General features: G+C 47.9%; 1 protein-coding gene across 9 annotated transcripts in view; it reads right to left on the bottom strand.

Annotated features, from left to right (window-relative positions):
- CYRIB (CYFIP related Rac1 interactor B) overlaps positions 1–22,713 on the bottom strand; it is a 96,585-nt gene extending 73,872 nt beyond the window's left edge. For 5 of the 9 annotated variants that reach the window (XM_050314185.1, XM_050314163.1, XM_050314172.1 and 2 more), the window contains exon 1: positions 22,576–22,713. The gene's annotated coding sequence lies outside the window, so the exon portion shown is untranslated. Of the gene's footprint in view, positions 1–1,741; positions 1,889–22,575 lie in introns of those variants that run through there. The other 4 variants (XM_050314192.1, XM_050314175.1, XM_050314205.1 and 1 more) reach the window with 1 other exon arrangement.
- Positions 22,714–23,937: the final 1,224 nt, after the last annotated feature.

Here is a 23,937-nt window from a genome sequence, read left to right as displayed (position 1 = left end):
ACAATCTCTTCAATAATCTGTCCCCTCAGGTGGCCCCAGTTAAACTGCAAACAAGGAAGAAAATCTAGAGCACCTGATGACAAATGGAAGTTGTATAACAGATGGGATCAAATTCATTCCTTACTTTCATACAACCGTGGTAAATCCTGACAGGGGTATTTTAAAGCAGATTCTGGGATCATTTCTTTCTACAGTCCCTGCTCTCTGACAGCCAATATATGCAGTAAGAAATCTGACAGCCTGACTGGGATAAAAAGATATCTACTCTTCTACTGAAAGCTTCTGTTTCAACAATGGAACACTCTCTGTATTGCCAGGCAAGAAACACTCCAACTTCATGGAACAGCAATATATTATTCATGTGGTTTAGGATTTTGCTGCTAAAACTCGCCACACAGAAGTGAAGATACTGTCTGCAAAACAGTGCACCTTGCTGAACAAAGACATTTGTCAGGTGGAACCTTCTAAGTTTGGATCCATGTTCCAACCTCGACAACAGTAACCTCAGGCTAATTACTGTATGTCTCCTGTCCAACACCCATATCTGCCACAACCTACTACAGAAAATGTTCTTTAACTTAAAGATTCATTTAAAGTCCATGCAGTCAGAGCACAAAGAAAGAAAACTCTGTGTCAGTGAGGGGGAACAGAATTTGAATAAAATCGGCTTTCCAATTTTTTTTGCCTCTAAAACAGTAATAAGGAAGAACACATTATTAGATCAATCTAGAAAACGTTTTACTGGTTTGAGGATTAACATGCACGCTAATCAACAGTTGTATCTCCATACTATGTTATCAGATCCTCAGAATGACAGATTTTAAATGTTCCTGAGACTCCACTATCACAGCAGTATGACAGCTGTCACACTTGCTGACATTTGTACCCAGGATGCTGATGCTATGGAACAGATAAAGGAAAGAAAAAAAACTTCAAAAACCTTCATAACACACAGTCTCTTGATTTCTTTGGTATCTGAAATGTTTCTGTGAAGAAACTTCTCGTATTTTATTGCCACGCAAGACACAACACCAGATTAAAAAGTAACACAAGATAATTAAGTTGCACGCATCCTTATTCTTGAATTGCATGGGGAAACATTATAATTCAATTAAAACCTGATTTTATCGCCTATTTAATAGGCAGGTTAGAAAAAACACTCTTCTGCTACAGACTCCAAATTCACCTTAACCCCACCTGGAATCACAGTCCCAGCACCACAGCACGGCAGGATACACCCTAACCACGGCAAATTCGCAACGATTCCTGTACATTCAGCTTAACCCGCCGCATGTTTCAGCCACACTCCGAGAGGCTGCAGACACCCCCTCCAGAGGTTTCCCCCTCCCGCCGCTCCCGTTATCCATTAACGCCGTGACCGCATCCCCGCATCCCGCGGCACCACCTGCATCCCGGCGGGAGCCGCACCGCGAGCAACGCGGATCCCGGGACCGGGGGGGACGGAGCCGCCGGGCAAGCCCCGGGGAGGGCGGTCCGGCCCCGGCGACCCGCGTGGTTCCCCCCGGGGCGGGGAGCGGCGAGGAGGGGCCGCGGGACGGGAAAGTTGCGGAGGGGCCGTGGGGGGAGCGGGGAAAGGAACAGCGGGAGCCGGGCGGGGAATGGGCGAGGGGGGGGAGGAGGACCCGCGGGGACGGGGCGGGGTCGCGGGGTGCGGGAACGCGCGGGGGATGCGGCGGCAGCAGCAGCAGCAGCGAGCGCCCCGCCCGCCTCGGGCACTCACCGAGCCGGGCAGCGAGATCCGGAGCGGGGCGCCGGGAGCGGGAGGCGGAGCGGGAGCCGGGATCGGGATGGGCCGGCTGCCCCGCTCGGCCGGACGGGACGGGCGCGCCGGGAGCGCGCGGGAGGGCGGCGGGGGCGCGCGGGGAGGGGAGCGGGGGAGGGGGCGCGGCCGCAGCTCCGCGGGCACCGGCCGTGCGGGCGGGCGCGCGCTGACCCGGATGTACCGGGGGGCGGTGGCCAGGAGCAGGTGAGTGCGCAGGCGCGCCGGGCCGGCCGGCCGCACTGCGCGTGCGCCCGCTTCGACTCGTAGTGTCTCGGGCGGGGCGGGGGAGCCGAAGAGGGGCGGGCGGGCGGAGAGCGGGGCAGCCCCCTTAAAGGGGCCGCCATCTTCCCGCAGCCCCCGGGGTTAAACGAGTCACTCAATTAAACATTACCGACCGTTCCTCGAGCCGCTTGTGTGGTTTTCGTTGGTTTTGTCCTTCTTCTTTTTTTTTTTTTTTTTTTTTTTAAGGCGCTTCAAATGTCTCTAGTTGGCAGAGCCAGGTTGGGAGGGGAGGCGAGGTGCTCTCCTCCTCTGCGAAAAGCCGGGCTGGAAGCAGTGCGTGAATGCCTGACCGGGTGGATCGTGTTGTGAGATTGAAGTTAAAAAAAAAAAAATAAAAAGAAAGTTCCATCCCTCAGTAAGAGCTGCCACAACCCTGTCTGTCCCACCGCCCTCACGGCTCGTCCTGCGCTGCTCTCCGTACCCATGTCCCCGAAAACGCTAAAATACGCAAAAAATGGGTTAAAACCCAGATGGGGTTACGGGGGTGTTACACCTGGAAAAGAGAAGGCTCAAGGGGCACCTTATTGCCCCGTACAACTCCCTGAAAGGACAAGTGTCGGGGTGAGAGGACATGGCCCCAAGTTGCACTAGGGAAGGTTTGGAATGGATTTAGGGAAAAATTCTTCACGGAAGGGGTTGCCAAGCACTGGAACAGGCTGCCCGGGAAGTGGTGGAGTCACCAGTGGTAGATGCGGCACTGAGGGACATGTTTTAGTGGTGGATTTGGCTGTAAGTTTACAGATGGGCTCAGTGACCTGAAAGGTCTTTTTCAGCATACATGATTCTAAATTACTCTAAACACAGAAACATATTGAGGACATTTCATGGACTTAATTGTTTTTCTCTCCATGCACGCACGCATCCATTTACGAAGGTTTCACCTTTTCTTTGTCCATATCACAACCTGGATTTTGGTGTCATTACACTGTGACGACGCACACCCTGAGCTGCTTCTACTTCTGCCATGGGTGAATTGCCAAAGTAGAGGGATTGCACAAATACCTTGTTGTGGGGCTTGCTGTTTCAGTAAATCTACACACTGAGAAAGAAAAAAAATTCTTATTGTTTGTTTGTTTGTTTTTTCTTAAAGTGACCTGGAATCTAGACAACGCTTTTCAAAATTTTGCCACGAAGTCTCACCTGAACCTTCCTGCTGAGTTGTTCTGATGCCAAGGGAAGCTCACCCTGTGTGAGGCTGCACTGGGAGCAGTTCAGAGACCAGGTGGGACAGCCAGGCAGTAGCATACCAATGCTGCCAAGACAAAACTTGCAGCCTCAAAGAGCCAAGTATCATCAGTAGAGCAATAATCAGATGTGATTATTCAATCTGAAAGAGGCAATCCAACCACCTCAAAGTCTAACCACTTCTGCTACTTTTTTTTTAGAAGCCTCATAGCAGTTTTTTAATTACCAAATATTAATGAATACCAGGTACCCCCAAACCCACTTTGTGAAAGAAAAAAAAATGGAAAGTACCTCTGAGATTGTATTATATGCCAATGCATTTCTCTTTTTATCTTCATACTTATGTATAGGTTGACTTAAACTGATAAACTTAGTTCCTCTTGTAACTTGTTAGTATTCAAGATACATGGATTTGCTATACTAATAACTTTAAGGTATTCTAGCTAAAAGAGTATTCTGGGACATAAAGGAAGCCATTTGTGAGTGTAGTTCAGCTGCAAAACCTGCTTGGTGAACTCAAAGGAAATCACCACACTCGAGTTTTGGGCCTTGGGGAACAGTCAGGCAAGACCAGGGCTGATGCACAACATACCTGCCTGCTGCCTTCACCTCAGCAGGGAAAAGGGAGTGTCCAGGCAAGCCCTGGAGGCTCCGAGAAGTTTGTACAGACTGGAGTAAACAGAACAGATGTCAAAAAAGAAACGGAAGGAGGTTTTCACAAAAGTACCTTGAGTAGAATGACAGAAGAAGTCCCAGTTCTGCTTGTGTGTGGTTCGTGTAAGTGGCTGAACATAGTGCTTGATGTGACTTTTCACTTCTGTCACAGAAAGGATATTTTGCAGCTGATGGATACAAATTTTGAGGTGTAGATCAATGCACCCTCCTTCCTGAGATGATGGAAGGTCACTACCACATCCTCGTCTTCTCTAAATCCCACTGACCTGTGAAAGTCCATGTGCCAGGCAGGAAGCGATCCAGGTCCCAGTGAATTGAATTGAAGGGAAGCAGAATCGTGCTCTGAGTTAATGTTGGACTTCTTATCATATGGGCTTAATAGAAAACCAGGGGTCTCATCTGTCACGTTACAGAACTTTGTCCTGCTACACAGAGCTAAAGAAACCACATAACCAGCCTCAGAGATGGATGATTTTTGTTGCTTGTAACATTATAAACCACTTGGGGCTTGGTAGGGTGGGGTTAGATAAGGAAAAATTCCTACTGAAACCATGAGCAGGTTTATAATTATATTTACTCCTTGGGGCTCTCCAAAGTTCTATGATACCTTTGATTTTACCTTTGATTTTTTTTTAATTTTTATTTTTTTATTCTCCCAGGCAACTAGCAATAGGATAAGAGGACACAGTCTTAAGCTGCAGCAGGGGAGGTTTAGGTTGGACATTAGGAAGGAGTTCTTCACAGAAAGGGTGATTGGGCATTGGAATGGGCTGCCCAGGGAGGTGGTGAAGGCTCTGTCCCTGGAGGTTTTTAGAAAAGACTGGATGTGGCACTTAGTGCAGTGGTATAGTTGACATCATGGTTTTGGGTCATAGGTTGGACTTCATGATCTCAGAGGTCTTTTCCAACTTAAATGGTTCTGTGATTTGGATCTCACATCTCGCAAAAGTGCAAGAATGCCCAGACCCTGAGCATCACTGATGCTTTAACAGCAGCTGCACACTAAGACATCCACATCCCACATAATAATTGAAGCATAAAAAATTATTGAACACTGTGGAAAATGCTGCATGACTAAACAACCCAGCAATTTTCTATTAGTTCTGCCTTCACTTTTAATTTCTTAATTGCTTCTTCTGAATACAAAATTATTTTACCAGTCTATTACTGCAATAAATAATGAAAAATAAATAAATAAATATCCACAACAAAATTAAAGATTATATTTACTAACTAGTATCATAAAATAAAAGACTGGTAACAGAACATAACTGCTCCTATGCTGCTAAATGCCTGAGGATTGTCTTGTTAGTAGGAATGCTGGTGCCAGTCAGGTATGGCTGACCAGAAAGAAAACAGGTCAGAGTGTTTTCATCAAGAAAAGATTAATAAGCTCCAAACATACAATTGGATGTGTATGTATTGTTTATATGTGTGTATATGCCAGTGACAAAAGATGACTTTATTTTATATACGGATGGCCAGACGGGTAAATAAAACCAAAGAAGCGAACCTGCCCTTAGGTCCCGCGCACTGTTTGGGTACTTGGGCTGCTTTTCAGCCTAATGGTAGCCCAGGGGAGAGAGTCCAAAGGGAAAAGGAAGTCACAGCCACCCTCTGCCCTGTGTACTCAGCAGGGACAATAGAGCGCTCTGGCCACTGGCAGCAGCCTTGTTTGTCTTGGGGGGTTGGAGACCAACAACTTTTCCATTACGTGGATGAATATAGAAATAGAAAGTAAGCATCCTATTGCCAAAGATTATTCTTTTTTAAAAGCATGAAGAGATGAAATTTCTTACAGAAAACATCAAGAGTGGAGAAAAGGCAGCTTTGCAGAGCTCCCTTGTTACACCGCTGTGGTTCAAAGCACCTTTCAGTTCGGATAAAGATAACGTCAGGTTTTGCCTCCTCCCTCCCCACGTCCAGATTTTCCCACCTTCTCAAGAACCCTGCCAGTAGACAAGGGAAGGCAGAAGCAGTCACATTCACACTACAGAGTCCTTTAGGGCTTTCATTTTGGATAGTACAAATCCTCTGATATAAATGTTGCTTTTCAGAAATATAAACAGTTGCAACAAAACATGAACTATCTACATAAATTTTGAAAAGCGCAGACAAAACAAAAAGCCAAGGTCAGTTCACTGGATGCTCACAAGGATCACTGAAGTGCTTCCAGATACTGTAATACCAAACAATTACAATGTTTTATACTTGCAAGGAGACAGACAAACAATCTCAGAATGCCTTTCCCTCCTCAAAAAAAGGTCATTTTAATATTTAGGTGGCAAGTGGGGAAACTGAGGTGCTTCTGGAGTTCAATCTTTTTACCCTGACAGACCTGGCGAAAGCCTGTCGTCTCCTCTCGCTGTGCCCCAGTCACTTCACATGACTAATTAAATCAGTCATATCTGTTCTTCTGCCATTACAAAGTCTGAGATTATTTCCAGGATCACTCATCTGGTGATGCAGTGGCTCCCTAGAAATGATTAGCACAGCCTCTTTGTATGGGGAGGCTCAGCTAACATATACAGCACACTCTCAATCAATGAGCACTTCTTTAAGTCAAACAACACAAGAGAGTTCAGTGTTGGACTGAGATCAAGAATAATGGGGAATTGCACAATATAAAGCTCTTTTGTTTTCACATTTTGCTGCCTTTACTCAAAAGTACAGTTTACCTGTATGAGACAGGGAAGCAAAAAGAGGAATAAAGAGAAAATGTCAGGTGTTAAGCCTGAACTGTAAGAAGACTGCAGACCAGTAAGCACAGGGGAAGATGGAAAGAGGAACTGCAGCTATTTTAATCATGTTTTATCTCTACTGGAAAATAGATGAATTAGAGTAGTAGACTGTTACAGAATAGAGCAGAACACAGTATTAGACACCAAGATCTTTAAGCTGCTTATAACAGTTTGTGAAATACAGAATTTCTTCAGTGATCACTGCATGGACTCCATTGCACTGACAAGTACTTTGAGTAGCTGCAGTGGTGAACCTACACTGGTAGCAAACAGGCAAGAGAAGAGGCCTGCTAAGTAATTAAGGTAATCCAGCCCTACTAAGTTTAGGAGGTCATGGCCACAGGCTGTGCTTCCAAATTTATGGCACTCAGTGGAGGAAAAACCCAAGATGCACCCATTCTTCTGCAGAGGTGGAAAAGCTACGATCACCTTGGCAGGTGCTGGATCATCACCTTTGCTCATATGAAAGGCAACTTTCTCCAGCAAAGCTCCTGAATGTCACTGGATTTATTCAGTCTGGGTAGCAGGCAGTGTCTTTAAGTAAAGACTTCACCAAGTCACAGGAGGCTGTGAATCAGGGGTGATGTAGAGTGGCAGAGTTTCACTTGACCTCCCATTAGCCCCAGTCAAGCCAGTTTATTTAACAAAGTAAACCACCAGGACCACAGGAGGAAATAAACCATATATCTGAACTGGAACTTTCTCATAAACAAATTTTCTTTTTTTCTCTTCCCCACAAAATGTTTCAGATCAATCAGCAGCATTACAGTATTCCAGTTAATGGACAGAATCAATGTTTTAGAGAATAGGGAAGGCAATATCTAAGAGGGTTAGACTGTCTCATTACTCTCTGGAAGAGAACCCAGTTTTTTGTTTTGGTTTGGTTTGAGGTTTTTTGACCAAACACAATTGTTCTGCCCTAATGAAAACAAATATTCATCGATTCAGTAAGATTTCTGTCTACCTCAGGAGCATGAGACTGGTATTTTTGATCACATCCTTTGTAGTGATGTAATAATTGTAGGGGTTTTGTTTGTTGGTGGTTTTCTGGTTTTTGGGGGTTCTCCCCCTCCTCACCCCCCCAAAGTGCTTAATTCATTTGTTATTAGAAGCCCCCTGAATAACTTTTGGCTCGTAAGTGATTTTTGGGCTGTGTCTAGGTGTTACCAAGGGAAATTGTCAAGAGACTATTTCACTTTGCCTCAGCTGTTCCCTCTGCTGCAGCTGTACTTAGTTTCCACTTCACATCACAGGGGAAGTTGCAATCTGTTGTTGGGGAAATAGGTAACATAACTAAAGCACCTCAGGGAAGGTCTCTGGAGACTATCAATCTCAAAGGAAAATTTCAAAATTCATTGAACAGACACTTCACAAAATACAGTGTTAGGCACTTGTGGGCAAGACATGAGCAAGGGCAAGCACCTCAGGCTTCATCCAACAGGATGTGTTCCTTGACCTCCAGTGGCATCACCACAAGCTCAGGGTGTTCAGCACCCCACAGGACTGTAGTGTCACTGTTGCCACAGTTGTTCCCTTCCACCTCTGATTTGCTTCGAAATGACCTGGCTGTTTAGTCCCATCTGAAAAGTAAAATTCAACTTAGTTGATCAAAACCTGAACTGGTTTTGCAACATTCACTTGAACTACTACTACAAACCAAATTTATCTTTGTGTGTGATCTAAGTGATACTGAGGACAAGGCTACTGAATAATGAGAGAAAAAAGTATTATGATTTAGTTACTGGCTCATCAACTACATCTACCTCATTAAAATAACGCTGTTATGATGCAGTCATCTGCTGTAGCCCATTATACTGCTACCTTCATGTAATTCCATCAGTATGCTCCAAAGAGCAGCAGACATTAAAATCATTTTAGTGTACCCAATATCTGAATGTAAAGAACTCTGAAGAAACCCTTTTCCCATCAGTACACACATTTTCTTGTAGTCTCTCCTGTGACCTCATATGAAGTGGGATGAGAAATTCCCAGTCATCCATCACCCACATGGTAGGTGTATTTGGGTTACGAAGTGAAGTCTTTGAGAGTGATTGTTTTAAGAAGCCTGGGTAGAAGTAGAGCCCTTACTGCTCACTGTCCAAGTGCAAGGAAGAGTTTTCTAGCAGAGGAAGTGGAAACCCAGGACTTTCCCCTGTGCTGTAATCTGTGAGGGACAGACTGGGTGCAGATGAAGGCTGCTATGAAACAAAGCGTTCAGACTGCACTTAAACACTTCCTTTGCTGAGTGACTGTAACACTGCACACCAGACGTCTTTCTCTTCCTTTTTCCTGAGCATGAATATGGCACTCAGGGCTAAATCGAGCACCAAATACAGCTGTTTAATATTCAGTGAGCAAGAAAAGAGAGTAAAGCTGATATTGCACATTGCAATTGCTTAAACTTATTCTTTGAGTTTTCCCAATGGATTAAAAGATAACATTTTTTTATGTCCAGCTGATAAACGCCACGCATGAGCTGGGAAGCATTCTGTGCCTGTTTATAGCAATCCAGACACAGTTGATCTGAGACATCTGGGTTCCTGGAGCCAGAGCCTAGGTGCCTATTAAGTTAATGATCAGACTAGAACAAGGAGCTTTTCCCCATGACCACGCCACCTCTGCAGGATTGCATCACAAACCAGCAGGACTTTTTAAATACATGGTCCTATTCTCCTGAATCTAAATGAGTCCCATCTCAGGCAGAGAACAAGCTAAAAAGTGGAAAGAAGCAAAATAGTCTTCTCTTGTGAGGTACTAAGCTGTGGCCATTCTCCTTGTCCTGTGCTCCCTTGGAAATCTGGTTTTTGGTGCTGGACACTCAGCAGCATGTGTACACTGCTGGGTCAACCTGCACATGTCGTCTCCTGCCCAGCTGGCAAGATGTAAGAGAGACTGGGAGAGCTGCTAGCAGAGGCACTGGGAACATAGCAAGGAAGAGGAGAGCTGGAAACGGAGGAACCCAGAAATTTTGCATTGAGAAAGCTCCAGTGGGAAATGTAGGGCACACAAAACCCATATCAGGAGAAAATTACAATTCATTAGTTACACTGTTCGCAGGACTCTTTATGTTTCAATTATATTCTCTTCCAAGAAAAGGCAAGTGGTACCTGCTTCTTCATGCTCCCATTATGCTCCCATTCTTATTTTAATCTTAATTGTTTACCCATTGAATTTTACTTTAAAAGGCTGGTAGGGGCAGATGTAGAGAACATAACATTTCTGTGGTTTGCTCAAAGAAGTCCAGCTTAAGCAGGGAGGAGGGAGGGCCTGGGGAACCATGTGAGAGCAGGGAGCAGCATAAGTGCAGCGAGACGTTCGTAAGTGTGCTTGCTTCTAAATGGTTTTAATGGGGTCACTCCTGTCCTAAGGCACTACACGCTGCTGCTCGGATGACAGACTCTTCCCCTGAGCTTCTGAAAGGTTTTGCAGCTGAGTGTGACAAGCTTGGGTTTAGTGCAGAGGGGGCTGCACTCAGGACTTGAATGTGGCCAGATGGCAAAGAGGGGGCACGTGTCCCCAGTGGAAGACTGAAGGGCTACCAAGAAATAAGGCTGAGAGTAGAAAACCACGGTGCAGAAAAAGATTTCATGTCATGCTGAGACTTGGACAAAGGTTTCATAAGAAATGGATGTTTGGGAAAGGCTGCAATGGGGCAACATTACAGTATAATGCCTATCAGTGATAAGGAATGGCTTCATGTTTATTCTGCAGTAAACCTTAAATTTGTCCAATGAAGAACATTTTAAAACCTTCCTCATCCTCCACAAGTACAGATATTCACCCAATAACTGTTTTCTCTTTCCAATGCTATATTCTTCTGTTATTGCAGAGAAATTGAAAATATACTTTCAAATTAAGAAACTGAATTAGGTAGGTAATAAACAACATGGGGTGGTCCAAGCATCTCCTTGTTTAGAGCCTTTCTTACAAAAGCATTTGTCGAAGCCTGGTCTCTCTGCACTACAGTCCATCCCTGCCACAAGATATCACAGGCAGCCCTGGGAGAATTTTGTTAGAATTAATCACTGATCAACTCCTTATAAAGAATTTATTTAATTCTGAAAGGTGCTAAGGGAAAAGCAGACTCATACACATGTGCATCCAGAGCTTTAGGATAAAAGGAGTAAAAATATGGTCATATGTGTTTCTCTCTCAGGAAAAAAAAATACAGGTATTTACTAGTCAGTAAGGGGTTTTTTGTTTGCTTTTAGTAATCTTTAAAATGCTTAATACATTTCTTGTGAGCTGCCTGTTTCACTTTAATGCAGAATTAACCCTTGCAATTCATTAATTGACTTTATATTGCATTAAATGTTGCAATCAATTCAGTCTCATATTCTACACTTCTATCTCTGTTCCAAACAAAAGCTCTACTAGTTTTACTTGGCTCAAAACCAATACAGTGAACTGCTCTTAATTATTAATAATCTGTTTCCCCTTCAATAAAACTTTTTGGGCTTTTACTACAGTAGGACGATATATTTCTTTGGTGTGTGAGGTTCAGAGCAATACAGTGCACTCTCTCTGGGAAAGAATCCAAAAATAACTATCTACTTGATATCAACCCAAGGGATTTCCTAAGGGAATGGGAGTATCATTTCAGGGCAGATCATCAGTGGTTGAGGGAAATTAGACAAATTCGTGTCTGGGGAACAGATGCCTCAGGGTTAGTAAATGTGTGAGAGAACCTTTCCCCCTCGGTCACCAGTTCAGGTCCATCCAGCACAGCAGTGACTGGAAGCTATTAAACATCTAATGAACTTCTGGGGCCTCCTGAAACAGGGAGTGAGATTCCTAACAGACACTTGCTTACATCTTGGAGCCACTCCTACCCAAACTTGCAGTCTCAACAGCAATACATAGAAACAGAAACTGGAATAAGCATGGTAGAGTGAAGAACACTTTATCTGCAAAATGCAGTAAGCAGGCTTCTGGGCTGGCAATCCAGCTTTAGATTTACTGCTGGCACTTTCCTGTTCTTTAAAGGAAAGAAAATGATGTATTGCAAAACACTGTGTTACATAAGCTTTCTTCACAACCTCCATCCGAAGGGCCCAGAAACCGTACAAACCCACATTTGCAATGTCTCAGACCTTGGGGAGGATAAAGGAGTAAAGAAGGATTTGATTTCGTGCTTGGAGGCCAGTTCTGGGGGTCCTGGGACTCCCAAACTGCTGCATGCAGCACATCCAGCTTTGGTGCAAGTCTGCTAGGAGAAAGGAGGGACAAATGCTGAGCATTACAACCACAACCCACAGCTGTTGATGGGAATTGGCAGGAGACCAGGGAATGCTGGGACGCATAGATGGCCTGCAGCAGAAGGTAGGACTGAGGAGGGCTTTCTGACAGTTGAAGCTTTTTTTATTCATCTCCTGGTGCTTTTCCATCCTGGCATCTGGTTTCCGTGATAGCGCAAGGGAGGGACAGTATGGTGCAATTTTATGGTATGTTCTCCTAGGTTATGTTGGCACCTCCTCGGGTAAACATGTCTCAGCACAGGCTCAGGTTCACCGTGCCCCTGGGTTCAGATTATTTGCAGTGCTTTATTTTGCTGATGGCTCGGCCCAGTTGCCTCTCTTTTTCATTTGAGGAGGAGGGGGTCGAGACTTGCTAACTGTCCTCCTGCTCCCACAGGACAGAGCCACACTGAGGGGCAGAGACAAGCTGTGTCACAGCCCTGTCCCTCAGCAGAGCTCCCACCAGAAGGGCATGTGATGGGGCTCATAGGTCTGTGGTCCAGAGCAGGAACTGGTGAAGTTGGAGCCAAGCTTTGTGCTACAAGACCTTGGATGTACCCTGGTGCTCTCATTTCCTCACACCCTTTTGAGTGGAAGCTCTTCAGGGCTCTCTTTATCCACTCGTATGTTACACAACTAAACTGTGCCCAAATTCAGCCATGGGCTTCTGAATAGTGCAGTAGTATAAATTACAAAGAGCATGCAAGTCTTAATGGCTGAAAAATGAGGAGAGAGAAAAAAGAGGAAAGGTTTTCTGTAACAGGATCTGCTGCTCACCCGCTTTTGTTACCAGCATGTGCAAATCTTGCTATTCTGGTCCATTATATTCGACAATCTTATACTCAGAGGCAGGTGAAATGTCATACCTCAGGGTAAATTTTCTCTACAGTAGGCAGAGAATTTGTCCTTTAAACACCCTTAGTACTAATGAGACATTGATCCAGCAATTCAAACTCCAAGAGATACAGATGTCTCATGTGGGACCATTTTCAAATGTGTTGACATTTTGATTCACAAAATGAGACACTTTTAGAAACAAATGCAAATTCATTTCATTCTAGATTTGAGGTCAGCTGGATACTGGAAGAGAAATGTGCAATGAATGTTTAGTATGCTCATCAACAATCTTTTAATCTCTGTACACTCAAGGGATAAAAGTGACATCAGAGAGAGGAAGGACAATTTCTAGTTCTCTGTATTAACTAGTGCATCTTCTCATGGGGCTGGAACCTAAATCAACCTATTGCACTTGCAACAATAGTGTCTAGGGCAAAAGGAGGCCTTCGGATAAGGGACAGAGTTTCAGTAACCTCTGAAAATATGTCTTTTGCACTACTGAATATGCTTTCATCTCTGAAAAGCTCTGATCCTGCTGAGCTCCACCTGGGGAGTTGTCAGTGTTTTACTGATGTCAGTGAAATTCATGGCAGGACTGGAGCTCAACAAAATAGTTCAGGAAACAAAACAAAACAAAAAACACACCAAAGAGAGGGTTGCTTAATATGTTCCCAGGTCAATGCTCTGGCCACTCTTCCAGCTCAGATATTATTCAGCACACTATGAGGAAGATGATCTAAACAAACATTTAGAACACCTCCACAGCTGCCTGACAGATAATGAGTTCCCGGTAGGTCAAACCTTAGCAAAATCCAGCAAAGCCTGAGTGTTGGTCTGAGCTCCATCCTGCAGAAGAGGGTAAGGCAGATATGGAGCAGCTTTGGGGAAGGATCACTTGGCAAGTTGCTGGGCCTCAGCTGGTTGTGAATTACCACCACCTGCCCTTGGACCAAGGCTTGGAGGTCACTGCCATGGCTGCAGGCAGGGCACTGGGGGCAGAAACATGGCTCACCTTCCTCCTGTCCCCCTGTACTTGAGTAGGTGGTGCAGCTCCCAACAGAGGGGACTGACAGGCAGGGCCAGCAGGGGCCGGCTCTGGTTTCCCCCAGCAGCAGGACACCTCTGACTGCCCCTCAAAGTCTCCTAGCAGCAGGGCTGAGGAGAGGCTGGGGCATGCTGGACAGTAATGGGGATGGGGTGTGTGCTGTTACTTCTCAGGGGGATTTCACAGGAAGCCCATGTCTCCTCTTGAGTGGACAGGAGCACTCCCTGTTGCAGACACCCCAGCTGGTGAACATCACATGACAGGGGGAGCATGAGGACTCAGATCATCTCATGCATGAGGAACTAGGGGAGAAGAAAAAACACAGGGCAAGTCCCTTGCCAAAGTCCCCCTGCAGAGCAGCCTCTGCCCTTCCCCTTCCTCAGCAGGGCTGGTGCACAAGGGGTTGCATTTCTGGGAGCTGCTGCCCAGGGGAAGTTACACCAGTTTGGTGCTGACTGAGAGCACGACTTCCCTCACAGACACATGTATGAGAGTGCCCAACAGAGTTAAGAGGAAGAGGAAAAGCCCAAATGCTGTGCAACATGCAAATGACTGTATCCAGCTCTATGGAAACAACTGCCCAGGAACAGCTCTGTGCAACACTGGGCAAAGTGCTGATAAGCCACGATCTTTCTGGTTGCCTTGAATCAGATGGTCCTCTCAAAGTGCTCTGGTCTGCCAGTTGGATCAGCAAGCACACAAGGTTATCAGGATCAGTCCTTTTCTACATGCTCACTCAAGCACAGTATCCTCCTTCTAGGCCCCTGTTCTCCTCTCTTGCTTCCTCAGACTGACTGTCATGCTGCAGGAGTCTACAGGGGAATAAATTTACTGGTCCTGTACCAGATACATGATCTCTTGGGAGCCCCATGCAAAGGCATGAGGGAGGGAAGAGTCACCACCCAGGTGGCATTTTCTCACAGAACAAGAGTTCTGAGTGCATCCACTGCCTGCCTCTCACATCAGGTAGTTCATTTTTTAAGAAAAAGATGACAGACCAAACAGAACCTCAACAAGTGTAAAAGACTTTTTTTTTTTTTTGGTAAGAACAGCAGCTAAAGGTACTGGGTAGAGTCATACCTCAACACATAAATGTATTGTAGAGGTGTTGTGAATCATGTTATGTCCAGGCACAGCAGACCTGGAATAGGTACAAGTGGATCTAAAGCAAGTTTTGCTCATAAATGCAATTATAGTAACGCCAGTAACCAGGATATATCAGCTGTGGATTCAGAGCACAAGAAGTCCTGCTATAAGATTTGGAACTTTGAGCCACTCCTAAAAGCATCTCCTTTCAAGGCAGTAATCATGGAAAAGAAACTTGGTTCCAACCCTCAAACAGAGATGGGAGTGGCTTCTTCATTCTCATCTGATGGATTGCTGTAGGCCATTGCCAGTGATGGATATCTGTGGATACTCAGAGAGCACTAACACGAGAACACTAACACACAGTAAATATTTCTTAGTGCCTCAACGTAAGCAAGATGCCAGACAGACCCACTAATGCACAGAAGATTGTATTTGGTCATCAGCGAGTCCTTCAACTGGATTTAGGATTCACAGGCAGCAGCATCCGCCCTCCTCTGTTCTGGGACTCCCAGAACAGTCTTGGGAGTGGGGCTCCTATTTTTTCAGTTTAAGTTTTGTTGACTGGTCCAGACCCACCACCATGAAAACCCAAATCATCCCTGGAGTTAGCAGACCACAGGGATACTCCCCATGACACTACTCTATGTCCCTGTGCCTCTGGAGAGACACTGAGTTGGAGGGAACATGAATCATCCACCATGTAACTCTGCCCTGATGGCAGCAGCTGCCCACTTCCAGGAGGACACTGCTGGGTGAGCCCCACAGAGACTCAGAGGCTCCAGTTGCCCCTCCATAGGGCAGTGCAGCAGAGATGTGACCCAGGGAAACAAGCCACCTCCAGGTCCCCTGTGGGCTGCTGTGGTCCTCCAGAGAACAACCACATGGCCATTCCCATTTTGGGGTGGTCCCTGCCCCTTGCCTGAAACAGCCCAGGCACCTCACAAGCTTCCAGTGCAATCCCTGCCAGAGGTTTGTGGGCAGCAATGTGCCTGGCACAGTCCAGCTCTCACTGCTCCGATGGGAGGATGGTGTGAGGAGCGTGAACCCAGCCCTGCCACCCAGGATGAGGCTCTGCAGCCACTGCTGGCTGCTGACAGCCAAACCAGAGCCCTCTCTTGCACTGTTTCACGGGAGGGAGGTCATCAGTTTAACCGCACTGGAGCAACGCCAGTCCTTTGAGTAAACTTTTCAAAGCTTCACTAAGGCATTGTTTAATTTTGATTTCCAAGTGACCTCCAATTCCTCTGGATATGCTAGGGGTGGAAGAACATTCACTCCCAGGAGTTCAACTCTGGCAGTGGGCACAGGGCCTAGCAGGCAGTTCCCAGGGAAAGGGGGAGAGAGATGAAGGCTCTTGCTGTTCTCCCCTCCCTCAAACACATCACCCCCACCCCCAAATATGAGCAGCCGTATGTCACCTCCACCAGCAGAGCCAAACAACTCAACCACCCCTCCCGCAACTGCCTTCCCCAGCAACTCAAGATCCCTTTTTCATACCATTTTCCCTTCCACCAGCAAATTTCCAACCTTTCCCACCCAGCACATTGCACATTTTAACTTGCATCAATAAACCTGTTTGCATAGGCCATGCTGCAAACAAAAACAGCAGGACGTAAAATGAAAAATACTCTGCAAAGAACCAAACCACCCAAGAGTTACTCTGGTGAGGTGAATAATTCAGTGACTGGTTTTTACTGCAGCCCCGTTAACAGCAACACAATTACAGTGGAGGAAAATAAACCACAGCTGGGGAGAGGAAACAAGTGTCTTGGGGGCTCCTATCTCGCTGAGGAAACAGTGGGTGGATCCGGTCCCCAGCGTGGGACTCAGGCCACATCCAGGGCTCTGACAGCAAGTGACCTTAGCACGATGCACCCAAAGCTGCATTCACAGCAGCTGAGCAAAAGAAATTAAAGGAGTGTGGTAAAAAACGCTCTGGCTGTTGCTAGCACTTCACAGTGCTGAAAGTAGCACTGGTATTGGCACAAGGTTAGTGGCATCTGCACAGCTCTCTGCTAACTGCTGACTGAGCCCTGCAGGGAAGCAAAGCTGCAAGGACAGGAGTGGGACAAGGCGAGGGAAGTGTGAGCTGCAAACCTCTGCTTGTCTTGCTCAGCATCAGATGAATGTTAATTCTCTGCTGGTTTGTACAGCCACAGACAGGCCTGTTCATACCAATTTTAGCTCTTGCCCAATTTAAAACTACAGACATGCTATTTTCATGGTGGGCTTTTTTTTATCCTCTTTTTAACAGGTTGTAGGCTGCCAGATGCACTCCACGCGGTTAAGAAACTGGTGCCGTCCAAGGGGAGGTGAGAAACCTTTATGTTAAAAATAAGAACAAAATTGCACATTTAAACTCGAAGCTATTAAACTCCGAGGGCAAGCCTTGGTGGCAGAGCAGCTCTGCCTGTGCTGGGCTGTGGGAGGGAGCAGAGACTCTGGCTCGGCTGCCCTGTGGTCTGGAGATGCACCTTCCTCAAACCTCAAACGTCCCAGCCCTGCGTCTCCCAGCCCCATCACGAGCACACATACAACCATCTGCCCTCCCTACCTTCACTCCCTCCACCCATACACCCACCCTGCTTACAAGCCCCTGCTCCTCCTGCTCCAAACTACACCTGCACTCGGACCCCTTCTGCCCGCCCCTGCGCCTTTCCTCCCACACCTGCAAGCACCTTCTCCTGCCTCTGCTCCTCCTCCCGCACATGGATCTGCCCCCATCTCCTGCAAAGGTGAACAGTACATGAAGTGCTGAGCCTGCCCGCAGCAGGAGGCAACCCTGCGCTAGAAACGGGTGTGAAAAAGTGGTGAAGTGAGGAAACATTTGTGAGAGGAAGTGAGTGGGTGGAGCGAAAAGCCTGGAGTGAACAAAAATCAACAAATAACACATTGAAACTTGAGCTCTGAGTGCCCAGGGTGGATAAAAGGAACTGAAGTACAGAAAAAGAACACACAAATTACTATGGGAGTGCAAGTATTCTGTGGTAACATACACCTAATGTATGCTAGGGAACAAAGTACTGAAAATAAAGAGGAGGCTCAAAATAAAAAGTCTTAAGAGCAAATGCCTGAACAGCAGCACAGGTTGCTCCCATGAGGGTGAGCAGGGAAGGCATCAGACCATGCACACGCATCTTACTGGATCTAGGTTACTAGATCTCAAAATCCAAGTGGACTGAAGGTGTCTCACTAAACACAGACACAGATTTTAGCAGTTATTAATAGACTGCATGCCCCTGCACATTTTAATTTAGTACTTTCAAGTAAAGCACTTTAAAGATAATATTAAAACCAAAAATTTAAAAGGGAAGTGTTATTTCTAGAACAATCGAAATGGAAGCCCAGCTCTGCTGTTGTTTCTGATAGAGTAGTAGTTCCTCAGTTAAGTTTTCTCCCTGACAGATGTAGCAGTGCACGGACTTAGCAATACAATTCCCAGCTTTTCAGACTATTACTTGTGTATTCCTGACCTGTAAACCTTTCCTTCCCTCTCTAGCCTTGTAGAGCAAGATTGGTGGTGCCATAGTTTCAGTAACATACCACAGAAGATCTTTGTTTTTCTCCTTAAAGGACAACAAACTTGACTCAAGGGGCTGTACCAGAAGCCAGCCAGTTTTGACCTCTGAGAATCAGCCCATGCAACCTCAGCTCTCACTGGTGAGAAATTATTCAGGCAAGTCACTCCTCTAACCACTCACCTGGTGAGTGGGTTGCATCCAAGTTGCTGCCATGGTCATGGGGAATGAGCAATCAACAGGTAAACAGCTATTATGGCATGCACAGAAAAAACTGTCCAGTTTTCACTGCATCTCATTTTCCTTCCCACGCGTTTCAGGCCAGCCTTTCCACAGGGACTGCCGGCAGAAGAGGAGGTTCACTTCCACACATAGCAAGACCGCCCATGCTACTTTCATTTTAAGAGAATAAAAAAAGTGATCTGAGAGTTGCCTGTGTATTATTCCCCAAATTTGTCAGTGGAGGAGCCCAGACGTAGACACTCGACATGACACCGCTCCCTCTGGGGCTGCGACGAGCGAGCGCTCTTGGAAAGCCAGCAGTGCATCCGTGCCACGGGTTACAGTGATTGCTACTGACAGGTTCTTCATGGTATCACAACAAATTAGGTCACAGATTAGATTTTCATAGCACAGATTACAACTTGTGTCTATATCTTTTTGTTAAATAGAGAGGGTTGTGGCCAGGAGGTTTGACCTCAGGACTGGGAACAAGGCAGATGTGGGGGGCTGGGAAGGCCCTATTTCTGGCTGAGACAAAGAATATCTCAGTGAGACTCAGATAAAATGCCTAGTTTTCTGCTGTCATCAGAAGATTTGCTATTTTCCCCTTCCTATACAACAAGCCTTTGAGAAATAATGAGTTTGTCCACTAGATACCATGGAGTAGATCTTACAGCATTGTTGCAAAAGTGATAGCAAAACCAGCATTTTATACAAATTGCATTTTTCATGATAGAAAAGCAGCTTGCACCATGTGAAAAACTGCTGGGAATTAAACTCGAAGCTAGCTATTAGACTTATCCCACCTATTACCATGAGGTCACATGTACACTCAGTCTGAGCATCTCTGGTTTAGAAAGATCTTAAGGGAATAAATTCGTATGTGCAGTGTTCAAAAACCAAGCAAAAAAAAAAAAAAAAAAAAGGAGAAAAAACACTGGGTGGAAGAGTTCTAAAATATACCCAGCAAGGACAGTAATAGAACTCAGGCACCAAAAAAAATCCAAGCTATATCAAGCTCCACACAGAGCAGCGCAGAACAAAGGTTTCCAACAGCTGAGTAACTGCAGACACCATGCAAAGTGCTTCCTACCCACTGTGAGCTACAGCCTGGCTGCAGATCTGAAATCCTGCTCCAGCAGCTGGGTTCCAGCAGACTGCCAGGGCTGAGCTCTGCTCCCAGCCGCCTCCTCCCTCAGAGCTGGGCTGCTGCAGAGGAGAGAAAGCACCTGGGAGCCAGCGAGCTGCATTCAGCTCCCGGTGGAACCGTGCAGGTCTGCGTGGGGGCAGCAACTCAGCTGATGAGCAAGCCCACGGTCATGGCAGGCACTAAAGGAAAACCTAACCCAGACAGTTTAGGGGGAGAGGTCTTGGACTGAGCTAACTCAGAGACAAACCCTTCTAAGTCAGGGTTGAGAGAGTGCTGCAGGAATGACCTTCAGCTCACAGAAGCAGTCCTGATACCCATGATGGGATCACATCTCTGCTTGGGCAGCCTGGAGAGCCACACTGGCTCTCTGCTGAGCCTCTGGAGCATGTACTTAGTCAATCAGGGCAGGTCTGCTTATACCTGCTGGCAAACTAACCTGTAGTCTCTAATCAAGCTCTCGAGGCTGTCTGCAGGCAGAGGACACAGCCTCTCTTCCTGTTCCCAGGGCAGCAAGAGGAGCACATGATGCTGTGCCTGTTCCCCATCTGCAAGTTTAGGCACGCTGGTGCTCAGTGACCTCCACTCTGCCTCACACCAACCCGGCCAGCCCCATCTGCAGGTGCCAGCACTGCTGGCCTGAGTCACTGTGGCTGTGCCTCCAGCTCTGAAAGGATCTCACACGTCACGAACTTCAGCAGTTTTTCACAGGAAATATGCTTTTACTTTCAAAATACTCTTGGCCTTGTTCTCCTCCAGCAAGCACAGGAAGTATCTCAAACACCAGTCTTTATTTTTGTGAGCCACTATTTATCCTCTGATACCTCTGAGTACAAAGAAACAGCACTTGCGAGTGGCTGTGCCCTCCCACACTCAGAGGTGGAATTAAGCTTTTAACTACCTCCAGTGCATCAGCTTTTCCCACTGCCTTTGCTGGGCACACTCACATTTTGAGGCACAGAATGAGGCCTAATAATTTTTTCCTCAAGCCTGAGCTGTGCCGTGCAGATTATTGAAAATCCATTGGGCGTGCTACTTGCTGAGCAGCCTGGACTATCGATCCCAGTCAGAGAAACGGATGCTCTGGACTTTATTGGAATTGTCTTTAAAAGTCCTGTTGGCGTGACTGTTCCTGCTGGATGCTGGAGCACTTCCTAGTCTCCCTGCAGAGCACTGCCTCAGAGCTGCTCAGAAACTCCTCCATGCCAGGGGGGCTCCTCCTGCTGAGCCGTGGAGGGAACCACATCACCAGTCCTGGGAGAGCAAGCGGTGGCAACTGTCAGAGAACAGAAGGACAAGGCCTCTGGTCTGAGCAGTGCTCGAAGCAGCAGGTAGGGACTGCTGCCTGCAGCAGCAGCTGGAGAGCATCCCACTGCCTGGATAGGCACCGGCTCCCAGTCCCTGCTGAGTGGGAACACTGAGCCATGCAGCAAAGCGCTGCCTCTCGCTAAGGCAAGATGACCCTGAGCAGCTCTTCCGTGCAGCATCAAGCACGAAAATGACCTGGTGTGCCTGTGTGCACCCGGGAGGGTCCCTCAGAGCTCAGGTAGGCACTGTGAACACTCCCTGCTCTCTCTGCAATGTCAGTACTGGCCTCCTTGACACAGAACAGGCAGCAGCCATTGCCAGTCTTGATTTCAGTCAAGAGCTGAAACAAAGAGGATGTTGCACTTCCACCAAAATCCCACATCTCTTCAAAGCACTTCTCAGTTTGAGGTGCAGATGTGGGGTTTTCTTTCTTTGAATGAAAAAAAAAGGGCCTTTCTACGCTTTTAATCACACACCCAACCAAACACTTATTTAACATACTCCTCAAGACTTTTGGGGTCATGTGTATTAGGGATAAGAGTTCATTTTTAAATGGCACAAGGGTAATCCTGCTCTAAACCATACAACCAGGTAATCTTTACAGTTTAAGGGCTGCTCTGTCTTATTTCCTCTATTTCACCACTAACCCTTTTGAAACGCTATGGCTTGCTCAAGAGAGGGGTAATATTCACACACAGTCATGATCACAACCACACCACCATCCCTGCCCAGACGAGGAAGTACCAGATGCCCAAAGCAGAAGTGCTCGCCTCCTCACTGGCCAGTCCAGCCGCTTTTCTGGTTGCTGGGCTGAACTTCGGGGCATGAGATTTGCATGAACGACGACGACTGTTAAGTTTCCAGCCTGGTACCTGTCTGAGCATCAGACGACAGCACAAGATGCCTCCAGCCAAAGATAGTCCCTGCTGCTCGCAGCCCGGACGGCCATGAGCAGCACCCACGGTTCACAGAACCAAACCGTGGTTTCCTCTTGAGGCCAACCAGCCCAGCGTGCTGCTGCTCGGCTTCAACCCGGCTGAAGATGGTGCGGGTTAGTGTCACACCGCTGGCACAGAGGACCCTCCCGCCCCTGGCCTGTCACCCCCTCGCAGACAGGAGCAGATTCTCACCCGGGCAGCCTCACAGTCCCGGTGCACCGAGGGACGCAGAGCCCGGCCAGGGCTCCCCTCGGCCGCCCTTGCTCCGCCGCGGCTCTGCCGGCGGCCCCACAGACCTTTCGGCCCCGTGGGAGGCAGCGGGAAGGCTCTGTCCGGGAATTTTGAGCATCCCCCACCGGGCTGCGCCCTCCGGCCTGGGGACGGGGGACAGCGGGGCGGGGGCTCCCCCGGGTCCTCCCCGGCTCCTCTCCGCCCTCCCTGGCTCCTCTCCCCACGGGTGCCCACCCCACGGCTCCGCTCAGGCTCCTCCCGGCTCCCTCGGGCGATCCCCGTCTCCCCGCCGCTCCCTCCCCGCTCCGCCCGCCCGGGGGGCGCGGGCAGCCCCTACCTGGGCGCGGGGCGAAGCCTCGTCCCTCCGGCTGCCGGCGGCGTCACGGCCGCAGGTTGTGGCTGCGGGCGGCGGTGCCGCATCGATATAAAAGGAAGCGGCGCGGGGGGAGGGAGAGGCGGCCCCGGCACCTTCGCCGCGCCCGGCCCCGATCCCCGCTCCCCTCCCCAGCCTCCCTCCCCGCCGCCCCGGGAGCAGCGGCTGCGGCTCCCCCCGGGCAGCCCCCGCGGGGCAGCGGCTCTCGGGAGGTGTTTACCCGGCCGGGCCGTGGCTAAAGGATGGGGCTCAGGTCAAAGCCTTCCCCTCAGGCCCCACATCCAACCGAGGGATGAGGAGGGACCCTTCTCGAGAGTCAGACGCGGCCCTGCCCTCTGGGGGCACCCATGACACAGCAGAGCAAGGACGAGGCTCTGCTGCCATGGGAAGGGTCCAGCCACATGCCAGAGCAGCTTGCAGACTTCAAGTATGTGTACACCAAACCCAACCATCTCCACCAGTCTCTGTTGGGAGCTACCCAGGCCCAGGCGGCACCTGGGGCTGTGGGTGAGAAGGCACCTCAGCGACCGTCCTGGGGACAGGGCTGTTGGCAACTCCAAATGGAGGTGTTGGTCCCTGCTGTGGTCAGGACCTGGTTATCTGGCCTGGCAGCTGAACCATTTCAGTGAGATGTTGTCTATAAGACCATCCCAAGCTAAAGAAAAGACTCATCAAGGCCAAATTTTTCTTCCAAACCCCAAGAGCTCCTTTAATGTCTAGAGCCCAGAGCAGTTTTGACATCTCTGAGGCACCTTGCTCCATTTCTTCTCCATCTCCATCTTCTCCATCCTGTTGACAGCTGATGACACCTTGGTTGCAGGAGGAGTGAGGGTCCCCCCAGGACATGGCCGCCCCATCTGCTCCTCAGGAAGCTCTCCCTCCAGCAACAGATGCTGTTGTTCTCCTGCACCATCAATCCCTTTCAGGAAGGGACAGGGATTAGATGGGGGTAACATGTCTTAAGGTAATTTCTCTAAATGGCATTTTGCTGACTGGCTTTCCTGTCAGTCACTGATGGGAGGCTGTGATGCTTCAGCTCACTCTGCTGCCCCCGAGGCCCCACATCATGGCCAAAGTCCTACAAGTCCTGTCTTTGGCCCAAAGCAGATGGAGATGTGGGCAGCAGTGAGGCCGAGGTGCTGAGAAGTCACACGGGTAACAGGACCTCTAGAAGTACTACAATCAGTGCCTTCTTTAATATTCCACCAGGGAAGCAGCCTAAGCTATGCATCATGGGCAGAGCAACTGCCTGCTAGAGATAGAGAGAGAGAGAGAGAGAGGAAGCAATGATCCCTGGCAGCCCCCCATCTAAATAAACACTACTGG

The sequence above is a fragment of the Myiozetetes cayanensis genome, unplaced genomic scaffold (assembly GCF_022539395.1).
Source record: "Myiozetetes cayanensis isolate MyiCay16 unplaced genomic scaffold, myiCay2020 scf1, whole genome shotgun sequence".
Lineage (NCBI taxonomy): Eukaryota > Metazoa > Chordata > Aves > Passeriformes > Tyrannidae > Myiozetetes > Myiozetetes cayanensis.
Note: the sequence above shows the minus strand (reverse complement) of the source record. Positions and strands in the feature narration are given on the sequence as shown.